The sequence below is a fragment of the Oryctolagus cuniculus genome, chromosome 19 (genome assembly GCF_051225735.1).
Source record: "Oryctolagus cuniculus isolate XC-2025 breed Fujian yellow rabbit chromosome 19, ASM5122573v1, whole genome shotgun sequence".
NCBI lineage: Eukaryota > Metazoa > Chordata > Mammalia > Lagomorpha > Leporidae > Oryctolagus > Oryctolagus cuniculus.
In genome coordinates, this window is record NC_142885.1 from 18,799,216 (window position 1) to 18,814,654 (window position 15,439).

Below are 15,439 nucleotides of genomic sequence, written 5' to 3' on the forward strand. Positions count from 1 at the left end.
CTGGTTGAGACAAGGGTTACTTAGAGGACTTTTCTCATCACTCTGGTTAATGTGTTTCTGGTTTGGATCAGAAGTGAGCAGAGAGCCTGTGGCATTATGGAAAGGACCTGAGTTGATGTAAGTCTGAATTGAGGTCAGTCCGTGGCTTGACCTGTTTCTAGGGGAGTTACATGGCATCTTTCATCCTTCTCTTCCTCTTCCTCAAAATGGAGATAATCGTGGTTTCTTCATCCGTTTGTTGTGAAGATAAATATGTTCAGGTACTTGCGGTAGTACCTGGCACACCCAACGTTCTCTTTAAGTAGTCTTTGTCCTTATTAAAAATGTGGATGTGTGTGCAGGAAAGGGTGTGATAGTGGGGAGGAACTGGGGGGAACTGTGGCCCAATACTCTGTTTTCTCTTTAGCGCCAGTTTGTCTTAACCTGTGGGCAAGTGCATGTGTTGAGGAAAGTAACAGGACAGCCCTTATGGCAGATGGATTTCTGCTCCTGTACCTTCCATGGGGAAGACTCACCCTGCTGGAAGTCAGAGGCACAAAGCAGCAAAAAGCCTAAAATTGGAATTCCAGATGAAATAATCTTACTTTAATTTAAAAATATTTAAATGAACACTGACCACAAACAATGCGTAGTCTGGTGCTTTGGGGACCTGACTCTGTTCTGTCATCCAAGGCACTCTTTCTCCAGGTTGTCATTTTAATTTGTCATTCCTTGGGTATTAGATCACTGGATGGTTGAGTATATTTCTTTAGTTATTGTGAAAGTTGAAGGTGGAGGGAGGAAAGAGAGAGAGAGGGAAGGAGTCTTCCATCTGCTGGTCTACTACCAAATTGGCTGCAATGGGCAGAGCTGAGAGTTTCTGAAGCCAGGAGCCAGGAGCCTCCCCCGGGGTCTCTTCATGGGTGCAGAGGCACTAGGACTTGGGGCATTTTTTACTGCCTTCCCAGACCACAGCAGAGAACTGCATTGGAAGTGGAACAGCCAGGACTCGAACTGGCATCATGGGATGCCGGCACTGCTGGTGGTGGCTTGACCCACTACCCCACAGTGCCTTCCGGAAGCCGTTCCCCCTGGGATCCAGCTGTCTGCTAACACGCCTGGGAAAGCGGAGGGAGACGGCCCAAAGACTTAGGCCCCTGAACCCAGAATGGAGCACCAGATAAAAAGTCCCTGGCTTCTGCTTCGGCCTGTCCCAGTGCTGGCCTTTGTAGACACCTGAGGGGTGAACCCCCATATGGACTATCACTCAGAGAGAGAACAGTGCTTGCGATGGCCCCTGCACTGCTTCTCTCCCCACGTGGCTTTGATGGCCAGCGCTGGGCCAGGCAGAAGCCAGGAGGCAGGGGCTCCATTCAGGACTCCGAGCGGCAGGGAGGCAGGATCCGGAGAACCTGGGCAATCAGCAGCTGCCTCTCTGGGTCAAAGTCTGGAGCAGCGGGACTGAAGTGGCCCTGGGGCTTCTGTCCCTGGATGCTGCAGTGCGAAGATGCGTCCTGTGGTGCCATGGCAACGGCCAGTGGGGAATGCGCCTGCGTCCTGCACTTTGACCCGGAAGTGCACCCTCTGACATGGCCGCCTCTGACCTTGGCGCATGGGTAGGAGTCAGCGCCTGCGTCTGCTGCTGCCCGAGAGTCTGCACAGGCCATGAGGTAAGGAGCTGTCCTCGACGCTGGTGGCCAAACCTAAGCCTGACCCATCAGCCCCAGGGTCATGCCGGCATCAGGAGAGGCTGCATGTCCGAGGCTGCCAAGCCATTTCCCAGGCACGTTTCTCTTCTTCAGCCCCTTCCGGAAGCAACGGCTTTGGCAGGCCTCAGACCGGGCCCCCTTGGAGATGAGTGATGCGTGATGCGTGGCTGTTGCGGCTTCCCGCTGGGGTCTTGGGTGCCGGCGTGCCTGTTGCTCTTGGTCCTGAAGGCTCCGGTGGAGTCGCAGTTGTGCTGTGCGGACAGTCTGGAAGGGTCTCCAGGGTGCGAGCAGCTGTGTGAGAGCAGAGGTGACTCGATCTCCTCCCAGAACTGTCCCACGTTCCCGTCTGTTTGCTTTTTGAGGGCCCAGCCACCCTGCTCTAGACCTCTGAGACTGTTGTCGGGAGGAACGAGAGCGAAAGTGCGTGTCTGTGTCCTGGTCTAGGAGGACAGTTTCGGGTTCCTGGCATTGGGTGTGATGTTAGCGCTCTGTGGGTTTTTCATGAAAGAGCCTTGCCAGGCCGAGGTGTACCTTCTGTCCTAATTTGATGATTTGTTTTTAATACCGCAAAAGTAATGAAGGTTTTGTGAAATAGGTTTTCTGTGTCTATCGGGATACTTTGTGGCTTTTCCCATGTTTGTTCTGCTCTGGGATTAATTGCTTATGTATGGTAGCCTTCCTTGCATTCCCGGAGTAACTCTCAGTTGCGCACAGTGTGCTAAGCTTTGTTTGTGCTCCCGGATGGCATTTGGTAATATTTTGTTGAGGTATGTGACACATTCATGACGGATATTTCTGTGCCATTTTCTTTATGATGTGTGCTTGTTTTGGATGTTGGGATAACGCTGGTCTGATGGAATAAAGTGGAAGGATTTTCCTCTTCATCTCCTTTTTGGAAGGGTGTGCAAAGAACAGATTATAATTATCTTTTAAATGGGAGTTCTCACCAGTAGAGCCATCTGGTCCTGGACTTTTCTTCATGTTTTTTGTTTGTTTATTTTTGTTTCCCTGCTACTGCAGTCTCTTTTCAAATGATGAGTGTATTTAGGGTTTCTTGTTTTACTGTATTCAGTTTTAGTGGTTTGTGTCTTTCTAACAATCAGTCCATACACTGTATCAACATTGACCAAATCCTTGTGCCTTGGCTTTTCCATAGTGTTTTCTGATTATTATTTTGGTAAGGTAGGTAATCGTGTCCTCTCTGTTGTTTCTGTTGTGAAGTCACTTGAGTCTGTTCCCTTTTTTCCCTTGTTTCCTGTGGATAAACGTTTTGTCCATGTCACTGAGTGTTCAAGAATAGTATTCTGGTCTCACTGAATTTCTGTTGTGATATTTTGTATTCCGTTGGATTTATATCAGTTTGTATATTTTTCCTCCTTCCAGTTTCTTAAGATTTACTTTTCTGTTCTAGTGTTTGAAGGTAAAATTGGGTTTATTGATCTGGTATCTGTATTCCTTAATATATATATGGCAATACAGTTTGTCATGTGAAACAAGTCCTGTCAACATGGAAAACTGTATGGATGTACACAGTACTGGTAACATATTGAAGGAAACGAATCATCATGTAGGCAGAGGTTTTCACAGGCCTATGCTCATTGCAGCAGGATGCACAATAGCCAGGCTGTGCAGTCTGTGTATGTATGTATGGTGTCCGTAGCCCATAATGTCTTTATTGAGTCTTCAGGTGATGTGCATTTTGGTTGCTTACATATCTTTGCTCTTGTAATTAGCTGTAGTAAATATGAGGGCAGAGATAACTGTTTGTATGTTGATTTCATTTCCCTTTTGTATATTCCCAGGGCTGGAGTGGTTGGCTCGTATGGTGCATCTATATTCAGATTTCTGAGGTATCTCCATACTGTCTTCCACAGTGGCTATAGCAGTTTACATTCCTACCAGCAGTGGATTAGGGTGTCTTTCCCCCACATCCTGAAGGCCAATGTAGTATTGATTTGCATTTCCCTGATGGCTAGTGATCCTGAGCATGTTTACATGTGTGTGTTTGCCATTTAGATTTCCTTTCTTGAAATATGCCTGTTGAAGTCCCTTGAATATTTCTTGATGGGTGGTTTGTTTTGCTGTTGTTGAGTTTCTTGAAAGTTTTTGGGACTTAATCCCTTATCAGTTGCATACTTTGAAGATAATTCTGCCTATTCTGTTATTTGCCTTTTCATTTTGCTGAGTGTTTCTTTTGTAGTGCAGAAGCATCTCAATTTTTTTTGTTTTCTTCTATTCTTTTGTTTAATCTTTTGTGATTCTCAGATATTGGACCTCCTTGGTTAAATTTATTCCAAGGTCCTTTATTTTCTTTGTAGCTACTTGAACAGGTTTGGTCATGGAGGTTCTTTCTCAGCCATGACATTGTTGGTGTATACAAAGGCTGTTGATTTTCTATCCTGCCACGTTACCAAACTTTACTATGAGTTTCGAGAGTCTCTTAGTGGAATCTTTTGGATCTCCTATACATAGAATCATGTCATCTGCACATAGGGGTAGTTGAACTTTCTCCATCCCCATTTGTATCTAACATTGAGAAATGAGAGAAAAAGTACCAACAGGATAACATGCACGTAGAAAATGTCAACAGTGACCTCAGATGCTACCTTTATATTCTATCTTGGTTTGTGGAACACAGGATTTGTCCTATTTCAAACATGATCCATACTTTAAATGCAAGGCTAGTTATGGAGATTGGAGATTGGGAAGCAGACCTGTGTTCCGTGGAGAACCGTGTAGATCACGGGTGTTTCAAGTCCTTGTGCAAATGGGTATATAAGTGTCTGAATAAATAAATTCCAAAGATTTCCTCATGTATAATTCAGAAATCATACCACACAGAATGTTTGTAAGGAAGAAGAGAATGAATGGGTACTAAAACCTTTTCTAAGACTGAGTTAAGGCCGGCGCAGCAGCTCACTAGGCTAATCCTCTGCCTTGCGGCGCTGGCACACCAGGTTCTAGTCCCGGTCAGGGTGCCGGATTCTGTCCCGGTTGCCCCTCTTCCAGGCCAGCTCTCTGCTGTGGCCAGGGAGTGCAGTGGAGGATGGCCCAACTACTTGGGCCCTGCACCCCATGGGAGACCAGGATAAGTACCTGGCTCCTGGCTCCTGCCATCGGATCAGCGCGGTGCGTGGGCCGCAGCGCACCGGCTGCGGTGGCCATTGGAGGGTGAACCAACGGCAAAGGAAGACCTTTCTCTCTGCCTCTTTCTCACTGTCCAATCTGCCTGTCAAAAAAAAAAAAAGACTGAGTTAAACTCTTTTTCAAATTCTTTGTTAGTAGGGCATGTAGTGCATATAGTATCAAATTCTAGATAAACTCTAGTAGTTGGCCTTGACATAGTATTTTATTTAGAGCTATGTTTTCCTTTTTTAAAAGAATTTTGCCTTTTTAAAGTTATTTTTTACTTGAAATTAGGAGTTACACACACACACACACAGAGAGAGAGAGAGAGAATAGGTGTCTTCCATATGCTGGTCCACTCCCTAATTGGCTACAATGGACAGAGCTGAGGGGATCCAGAGCCAGGAGCCAGGGGCCAGGAGAATTGCTGGGGTCTCCTGCATGGGTGCAGAGGTACAAGGACTTCTACTGCATTCCCAGACCACAGCAGAGAGCTGCATTGGAACTGGAGCAGCTGGGACTCAAACCAGTGCCCATATGGGATGCCGGCACTGTGGTCAGTGGCTTCACCTGACCCCACAGTGCCTGCCTCTCCTACAGGTCGTTCCCCGTGGGATCCAGCTGTCTGCTAAGTAGCTTGGGAAAGCAGAGGGAGAAGGCACAAGGACTTAGGCCCCTGAACCCAGAATGGAGCACCAGATAAAATGTCCCTGGCTTCTGCTTTGGCCTGTCCCAGTGTCAGCCTTTATGGCCATCTGTGGAGTGAACCCCCATATGGATGATCACTAAGAGAGAGAAATATTGTTCGCGATGCCCCCTGCACTGCTTCTCTCCCCACATGGCTTTGATGGCCAGGGCTGGGCCAGGCAGAATCCAGGAGGCAGGAGCTCCATTCAGGACTCCCACAAGGCCTGGAGGTAGGGTCCAGACTACCTGGGTCATCAGCCACAGCCCCCCTGGGTCACAGTCTGGAGCAGAGGGACTGGAAGTGGCCCTGCTGTGTCAGACCCTGGATGCGGCAGCGTGCCAGTGCGTCCCCTGGTGCCATGGCAGCTGCCCAAGGGGATTGCGCCTGTGCCCAGCACTGTTCCTTGGAAGTGCGTGCACTTGTGTAGCCCCTTTTGACCCGATGTGCTCAGGTGGGAGTCCGCAGTGCGTTGGCTCAACCCGAGAGCCTTTTCAAGCAATGAAGAGCCATCCTTGAACCTGCTGGCAGAGCATGAGGGTGACCCAGCAGCCCCAGGGTCAGGCCTGGATCTGGAGAGGCTGGACCCAAGGCAGCCACATCAGTTACCTTGGGCTTCTGGAAATTACTAGGCTCGGTTCTCTTCTTTGGCTCCTTCCAGAAGAGAATGCCTCTTACTGAGTTCCTGTTCCAGAAGAACAGAAATGCTCTTTCTGTGTTGAGTTTGGTGTGTTGGCCTTTCTGTCATGGTGTGGGCGGGGGCTGGGGTGTGCATGCAAGGGGGTTAAGGGGATAGTAAGAGGAGGAAGAGTGTCAAGGGAGAGGCGGGAGCAGAGAGGAATGGGAGAGAATGAAAAGGTGGCATGAATGGGGGGAGGTGTGAAATGAAGCTAAGAAAGGCGTGTTGCAGAAAGGAAAGGGAGGGGGAGTGTGACAGGAGTCCTGGAGGGTGTGGTGGGTGGTTGGGAGAGGAAGAATTTTTCCCACGGTCCTGGTACTGTTTTGGGGGTTTCCTGTGCCTGGCCAGATGTAGCCTTGGCCACATCCATGAGAAGAGGCCTTGACTCACGACCTCTCTGCTCTGGGTTGTGCAGCAGTGTAAGGTATGTGTGCAGGGGCACGGGGGCACGGGGCACTCGAATTAACTGGCATGTAATCCAGTGAATTTTCACAGACTGCACACACGGAGGAGAAGGCAGAAACTTAGAGAAACACCAAGAATATCTCTGTGTTCTGTTCCAGCCTGTCCAAGGTTCTGACACCTCATAGTAAGTACTAGATATTTTTTACTTTTTTTTAACTTTTATTTAATGAATATAAATTTCCAAAGTACGATTTATGGATTACAATGGCTTCCCCCACATACTGTCCCTCCCACCCACTACCCTCCCCTTTCCCACTCCCTCTCCCCTTCCATTCACATCAAGATTCATTTTCGATTATCTTAATATACAGAAGATCAGCTTAGTATACATTAAGTAAGGATTTCAACAGTTTGCTCCCACACAGAAACATAAAGTGAAAAATAATAGATGATTTTTTTTAAATGATGATGAAATCAGATCAGACCTATTGTCCTGTTTAATCCCAGTGAGAGTCAAGTTGGGAGTTGATAATTTGTTTTTTTTTTTTACAGAGGATCAGTTTAGTATACATTAAGTAAAGATTTCAACAGTTTGCACCCCCATAGAAACACAAAGTGAAATATATTGTTTGAGTACTCGTTATAGCATTAAATCTCAATGCACAGCACATTAAGGACAGAGATCCTACATGAGGAGTAAGTGCACAGTGACTCCTGTTGTTGACTTTACCAATTGACACTCCTGTCTATGGCATCAGTAATCTCCCTATGCTCCAGTCATGAGTTTCCAAGGCTATGGAAGCCCTCTGAGTTCTCTGATTCTTATCTTGTTTAGATAAGGTCATAGTCAAAGTGGAGGTTCTCTCCTACCTTCAGAGAAAGGTACCTCCTTCTTTGAAGACCTGTTCTTTCCACTGGGATCTCACTCGCAGAGATCTTTTGCCAGAGTGTCTTGGCTTTCCATGCCTGAAATACTCTCATGGGCTTTTCAGCCAGATCCGAATGCCTTTAGGGTATTTTTTACTTTTTAAAGATTGGTTTGCAAGGCAGAGTTATAGATGAGGCAGTGTAGGAGAGATCTTCAATGTATGGGTCGCTACCCCAGGTGGCTACAGTGTCCCGAGGGTGGGCCATGACAGACCAGAAGCCAGGTACTTTATCCAGTACTCCAATGTGGGTTTGGATGCCTAAGCCTTTGGGCTGCTTCCTCTGCTTTCCTTAGGGATATGAGCAGAAATCTGGATTACAAGTGGGAACAGCCTAGGTATTTGGGGCTGCGGGTTGGCTGAGCCATGGCATAGTGGATGAAGCCGCTGCCTGCAGTACCAACATCCCATATGGGTGTTGGTTTGAGTCTCAGGAGTTTCACTTCCGTCCCAGCTCTGCTGTGGCCTGGCCAAGTAGTAGAAGAGGGCTCAAGTCCCTGGGCCACTGCACCTGTGTGGGAGTTCTGGAGGAAGCTCCTGACTCTTGGCTTCAAATCTGCTTAGCTCCGGCTGTTGCATCCATCTTCTATTTTTATCCTTGTATCTCAAGAGCAGTATCTTTCGTGTGTTTCACAATATATACTAAGCTTAATAAAATGAAAAGGTTTGAAGATTTTCCTGCAGTGGCCTTTGCTGCAGCCTCTCCAGTGGGCAGAGCACCAAACATGCCTCTGTATTTCTGAGTTTCAACTTGGCAAGAAACAAGTTGTGAGCTTTAGGACTGAAGAAGCGAATTGTGCAGTGAACACTCTTTACTTTGTACTGTGAAGTTTATGGGTCAGTTTCTTTGGGATTGTGCTAATAAAGTAACTCCCATGAAAGCCAAGGGTGTTGATCCTAAAGACTGAAGTTAGGGGATTACTCAGACTTCGAATTTCAGCTTCTTATTGTGTATCAAGTGATCCAGTGCTTGTCATTGAAGAAGAATGTGTGAATCTCTTTGACGCTGAGGTTGGCTCTGCCTCATAGCAGTGACTCTTACCATTTAGTGCACTTAACAGTCAACTGGGGAGCTTGTTAAAGTGCTGACTCTGGGCCCCACTCCAGAGTCTGTGAAAGGGACAGGAATAAGCATAGCCACTGGGCTCCACACCATACAGGTACAGCTATGGCTTTAAAGCTGTTTCACTGACCTCATATGTGAGATTGTTAAATTAACAACAGGAGTCACTGTGTTCTAACTCCCTATGCAGGATCTCTGTCCACAATGAGTTGCATTATGAGAGTTAACTGTAAAACTAGTTCTCTTTTTTTATTTTTTTATTTTTTGACAGGCAGAGTGGACAGTGAGAGAGACAGAGAGAAAGGTCTTCCTTTGCCATTGATTATCCCTCCAATGGCCGCCGTGGCCAGTGCGCTGTGGCTGGCGCACCGTGCTGACCCAATGGCAGGAGCCAGGTACTTATCCTGGTCTCCCATGGGGTGCAGGGCCCAAGCACCTGGGCCATCCTCCACTGCTCTCCCGGGCCATAGCAGAGAGCTGGCCTGGAATAGGGGCAACTGGGACAGAATCCGGCGCCCCGACCGGGACTAGAACCCGGTGTGCCGGCGCCGCAAGGCAGAGGATTAGCCTAGTGAGCCACGGCGGTGGCCAAAAAACTAGTTCTCAAACTGTGTGTGTGTGTATGTGTGTGTAAGTGCGTGTGTGTGCAACTTGCTGAAATCTTTACTGAATATAGAATTTGTCTTCTGTGTATAATATTAATTGAAAATGAATTTTAATGGAGAATGGGACTGGGAAGGGGAGAGGGAGGAAGAAGTGGTGTGGGAGTGTAGGTGGGAGGATGGGTATGGTGGAAAAATTCACTGTATTCCTAAGGTTTTATTTATAAAATTTATATTAAAAATAAATAAATAAAAAGGAAGAAAAAAAAGCTGATTTTCAGCAATGGGTCTCTTGACATTTGGGTATTCGTAGCCGTGGGGAGTAGTTTTATTCATTAAAGACTTTAGCATCCTCTCTGGTGTTTATACACTAAGTGTTGGTTGTACCTCACCCCCAAGTTGTGGCAGGTAAATTCTCCAGCCTCTGCTTGGTAGGACCCATTCCTGTAGATTCTGGCTGGCTGGTAGACAAGTATCATGCACTGCGTTTTGAGTTGGTAAATGGTAAGGTCAGTTTTAGAGTTTGTTGATTTGAATTGGTTGGTGGGGTACAATGAATGTCCAGTTATTTTGATATGGGAATTATTAGGGCTAGATATAGGATTTGGGAGCCATCATCATCTCTAGTTTAACTCTAAAAATGGCTAAAATATCCAAGAAAATGATAAACTGAGAGAGGAACAGTGGCTGTAACACAGAACCTGGGAAGAGTGCTGACGGTGTGGGAGGTGAGTGAAGGAAGAGGCTTCCATAAGAAGTCATCAGGGATGTAAGAGAAGGGCAAGAAGCAGAGATGTTTTGGAAAGTGATGGAAGTGAGTATGGCCAGAATAAGGAAGGTGACACTCAGCAGGAGAAATGCTTCAGAACTACAAATCCTAAAAAGACTGATGGAAACTAGCTGCTGAGAGATCTTCTTGACTGTAGAGACCTGTACTGTATAAGATGTGGCCACTGAGCACTAGAGGTGTGGCTGGACCATGCTGCAATTTGCTATAAGCATAAAGTTCACACCTCCAAAGAGTTTCCCTCATGACTCATTTCAGTCTCCTACAGTGATTCAGACTACAGCCTGGAGGTGAGAGTGACGGGCGGTCTCAGCATCCTAACCACTGCCGTGTCTTCCGTGTTGGAGAAGTTCTCCTACATCCTCGAGGACAAGGTTAGCTGCTACGGGCAGACCGAGAAGCCAGAGGCCCCACTGCATACTCTTTGCCAGTAAGAGAGAGCTCTTTGCTTATCTTCTAAAGTGAAATCGCAGTTTAGTGGTCGCTTTAGATGTTTGTTGATGAAAATATGCACTGAAAATAGATAATGTGATGTGTGTGCATTTGGGATTTCTGTTGTGTTTAATTTCACTCTGCTTTCCTCTCCCTTTATCTCAAATCCTTTTGCATTTAAGATAATTAATTTTATACTTTATTCCTAACAGTGTATTCAAGAAACTTACAAATGGTATAGAGAGTCTCTCTCTCTCTCTCTCTCTCTCTCTCTCTCTCTCTCTGTATCTCAGGGATATCTAGGTTTCTTATAATGTACAGATCACATTCTTCAATATAGAAGAAACCTGATTTATTTATCCAATCCACGTAATGATTGCAGTTTCGTTTTGTGAGATTTTCCCCCTTAGAAGTGTTGATCTGCAGTGATAATGATCCAGCTTGACTATGCACATGTGATTCCTTCTAAGAAGTGGGGGTTTGGGGTCATAAGTCATGCAAGTTTTAAAATTTAAATATCTATGACCCAGTTTTGGTGCAGAATAACTGCCAATTTCCATTCACACCCACAGGTTGTTAAATCCCCCAGTTTCCCAAGTCCTCAGCCACTTGTGACTGTTGGGGAAAAACTGCCCATACTGGTGCTTCTGGTCTCAGACTTAGTATTTCCTGCCTCCTTATACACTAAGTATTTTTATGGGCCATTGGATGTCTTGGCAACCATCACATTTAGAGCTGAATTGATTCCATCAAATGGACAGCCTCTAATTTATTTGACTGTTACCAACTTGGTGGATGTAGAGTCAATTTGCTGTTTCTGAGAAGTCTCATTGTTCTGTGGCCCATCACTGGCTCAGCTGTTGAGATTTGGAGTTATCACTGCAGACTCATTAGGCATATTTTTGTCTGATGCTCACTGATTCAATCCTTACTTCATTCCTCGGATAACGAGCATTGTAGCACTGTGATTGAGGGACTGGGCTCTGGAGTTAGCCTGTCTGGTTTCAAATATGGTGTCTTCTGCTTTCTCTGTGCCTTGAATGATCAATTTACCTTTCTGGGCCTGAGGTGTTCATTGTGAAATTATAACAGCCCCCACTCTCTCAGTGATCATTCCCCTACTTTGGCACACATCAGATTTTTGGGGAGAGCTTGTTACATCAGAGACTGGGCTCCGCATGTTGGCATGTCTCAAGTAGCAACAGTACAAGCATTTGTGATTCTAGCATTTTCCTGGGTGATGCTGACCTTGCTTCCTGGGGATTTTGTTTTGAGAAGCTATTGTGAGTATTAATTGAGGTGACGCATGAACAATGCTGCTTAGCACCATGCTTGTGTTGCCCTCGGTAATTAGGTAATAACTTTTGAGCAATGCATGAAGTTTCTGGCCATCGTTAATGACAGTCAGCAGATCATGTGAGTTTATGGCAGGAGAGTACAGGGTCGCTCTAAAATATCAACCTCTAGCATAGAGGTCAAGTTCCTCTCTGTCCTGGGGCTTGAGCGGTGTGTGTGTGTGTGTGTGTGTGTGTGTGTGTGGTAGGCAGTATACTTCTTTACAATTAACACAGACCTGAGAAAGGAACTATTCAATTGGGAAGTCATGGTCCTGTGACAACTTCCCTTCCTCTCCTCTTCACCTCAATAATCCTGTTTCTACATCACCCTTTTTAGCATTTTAAATAATTGTCCAAATGCCAGGAAAAACCTCAGGTAAATCCATGTGAGACACGCGATCCTCTTAGAGAGTGTGATTGCTGCCAGCCCAGAGACAAGAGCTGGGCTAATGAATTCGTTCTTCCTTTTATGAGGGGTACCCTGCAGGTGGAATACTCAGAAATGTGAAATCTTGATCGAAATGTGACTCAATTGTAGGGCAGTTGAAATATATACAGGAGAAGAAATTTGGGTGGGAGAGTTGGCAAAAAATTCTGTTCCCTTTCCAGTGGCCACCCTGGATTCCATTCTTGAAAATCCTGACGTTGTAAAATTCTGTTGTGCCATTTCCAGAAGTTAAGCGTTTAAATGCAGCAAGTTTGTAACGGTGATTTCAGTCCCCAGAGAAACACACATCAAGGGCAGTTTAAGTTGTCATCCACTTCCTGGAGTTTAGCCAGGCATCTGTGCACCCACGGAGGATCCAGGGTACTCACACAGGGTGTAAGGTTGGGAAAGGGTACAGGAATCTTTGTTAAACCCCTCAACCCCAACAAGCCCAATGTTCCCACACTCACCCCAGGAGGGTGTGGGCCACGTGCCCTTGGCCATAGCTAGAGCAAGCCCAAAGAAGCCCATCGAGAACAAAGCTTGTAGAGGTCTCTGGGTTTCCACCCTCCATCATCCCTCCTTGCATGCGCAGTCCTGATGCAAGCCCCTGGCATGTTCAGAGGCGTTAGGGAATAACTTCAGTCCTTGGAGACCATACACTGACATGAAGATGGGGGGGGGAAGCATGTCTAGGGACACAGTCAAGTAACAAGAATTCTTCTGCTCAATATTGAGCAAAAAAAAAAAAAAAAAACCAAACCAAGAGTGCAGAATCTGATAAAATGCCCACCCCAGCACTCACCGTGGAGAAGTGGAGAAAGAAGACTGACATGCCACATTGGTTTCAACATTTTAAAGGCAGTAAAACATTAATGATAATGTAGAAGTCCTGCTCAGACCCCAGTCCCAACTTCCTCCCCTGGTCCCTGGAGGGAACACACTGGGAGGCATTTGCTGTTCATGCAGATTAATGGACATGTTTTGTACTTAAAGTTGCAGCATGTGCAGATCTCTAACAAGTTTGTGGAGATTGTGCAGGATCTTGAAGCATTTTTAAATATTTTGTTTATTTGAGAGAGAGGGAGATATAAAACCCACTGCACCATAGTGTGCACAATAGCAGGAAGCTGGATTGAGAAGATGGAACTGGGAGCTGAACCCAGACACTTTGGTATGGGACATGTGCTTCCCAACTGTCATCTTAACTGCCAAACCAAATGCCTGCTCCTGCAAGCTATTTTAATTCCATTTCTCATGAACCTTTTGAAGTACCCTCATGTGCAGCCACATACCCAATACATAGTATTTTTTTTAATTTGAAAGGCAGAGTTACTGAGAGGGAGGCAGGGATATACACACTTCTCCCATGCTCTGGTTGGGTCATCTCGTAGAATATGCCATACTTGTACTTGTGTACTGGCCAGGTGTCTAGCAGAGGGCACTTATGCACCTTGAGCCCCAGCGCTCTGTTACAGAGTAAGGTGCTGCAGGTTGCTCCACAGCTTCCTGAAGGAGGGTGGTCTCGGCCTCTCAACCATACTTTCCCCAGCACTTTGTATTCTCATTTGCGGGCTTCTCCTGATGTTTAATTTCATCTGATTTTTTAAATAGCAACTGGAGACTCTTTCTCCTTAAGGGTTTGGGGATGGATAGAGTAAAATAGAGTACAACAGACAGAGAACTTGGCAAATTTGTGTCTTGGTCACCATTGTGTTTTGGTATCTCATGTGGTTCCTGGCAATTTCCAAATGTTAAAAAAAAATATACTATATGTACATAGATATAATGTTATTTCTTTTTATTTATTAGAGAGGTGCCTAATGAAAAATACTCTGTCAAATTTTAAAATGAATCGCAGTATAATTTCAAAGAACAAAGTGAAACAAATGAAAGACCTGTGGCCCCACTACCCTGAGCTCGCCTCACCTTGCTGCCTACTTTTGACAGCTCCAGATCAGGAGCTGCCTGAAGCCATGCTCCCTGTGCCAGCCTACACAGTCTGGGTCTTTGTTTTCTGATTGGTTCGCACCAGAAAGTATTTCCATCAGAACTTAAGTTTGCCATTGAATACCAATTTTATAAAAGTGTTGCTCAGTCCTACTATTTCCCTTTAGCTTCTTGGTGTCCAGCGTTGCAGCATTCTTCCTTGGATGCCGTGTAGAGCCCCGGCGCTGGACTTGGAACAAGGAGGTGAGCTCCATGATGAGCAACACCTGCAGGAAGGCTGGGCCGCTGGTGTCTGAGGAGTGGTAGTGGATTCACTGGGCCTCTGACTCAGGTTCATCCATCCTCGCCTGGTGAGTCTTTTTGAACTCTTTGTGCATATCATGTGATGGCCCCGAACATGGGTCAGGGACACTCAGGCCTTCAGGAGCCAGATGGAAGGAAGAATAAATTGTGTATTACATTGTATGCTACAAATTAAATAGTGTATTTTATATTATAAATTACTTTTGTTACATATCATAAATTGTATGTTGTTATGTTATAACTGTACTTTAAAATGTATATGTGCTCAGAGGTATCACATATAGTTCCAGAAGGAATGAACCTGCCTGGCTGAATGCTGATGCCAGGATGGGTGAACCACCAGGTGGGCGATGAAGACGTCCAGCCACTGTATTAATTTCCAGGATTTTTGGTATTATTTTCTGGATTTATAGTTGTACTTAGTGGATAGGAACTGAGAAATGGATCTGGTCATCCAGAAAGGAAGTTTCTGCTCGCAGGCTTTGACTCCTGTTTTTCCTGATTTGCTAAGATAGTTTATCTCAGTGTGCCTTGAAGGTTCTCCAGCACAGCAGTGATAGCATTGACTGGGAAACCCAAGTAGACAGTTGTGTGTGTGTCATTGCCCACTGAACTCTGATTCTCCTCTGTGATACCCAGTGTTTCCCTAATTTTGTGAAAATTCCTGAGGAATGTATTCTGTTATATTATCTTTATGAATGTAGTTATATGAGGAAACACATAATGTAAAAATGTATGTATCCCAGTCATATTATTAGATTAATTGGGACTGTGGGACTCAACAGAGGCAACTAGATCAGAGAATGGCTCTAGAATTTTAAGAAGTAAGTATCAATTGCTGAGGATATTTGTTGCACTTAGGAAACTAAGGTCCTGGATACCTCAGTACAGGTTATTTTTACTTCCAGATTAGATGTTGAAATGCTGGAATTATTTTAACTCTGATATTCGTAGAGCATGTTTAGTTCTGAGTGGGCAGGGACTGTTGTTTCTGCACAGTATGCAGAAAGGTGGCCATATAATTGGTTC

General features: G+C 45.5%; 1 long non-coding RNA gene across 2 annotated transcripts; it reads left to right on the forward strand.

Annotated features, from left to right (window-relative positions):
- The first annotated feature begins 1,376 nt into the window (after window positions 1-1,376).
- Window positions 1,377-10,419, forward strand: LOC149120373 (uncharacterized). 2 transcript variants are annotated; one of them, XR_016226370.1, is made up of 3 exons: window positions 1,377-1,649; window positions 6,674-6,767; window positions 10,220-10,419. It is a non-coding gene; the product is annotated as an uncharacterized LOC149120373 (long non-coding RNA). The 2 variants fall into 2 exon arrangements; XR_016226369.1 differs by having other exon boundaries at window positions 1,378-1,649; window positions 10,230-10,419.
- Window positions 10,420-15,439: the final 5,020 nt, after the last annotated feature.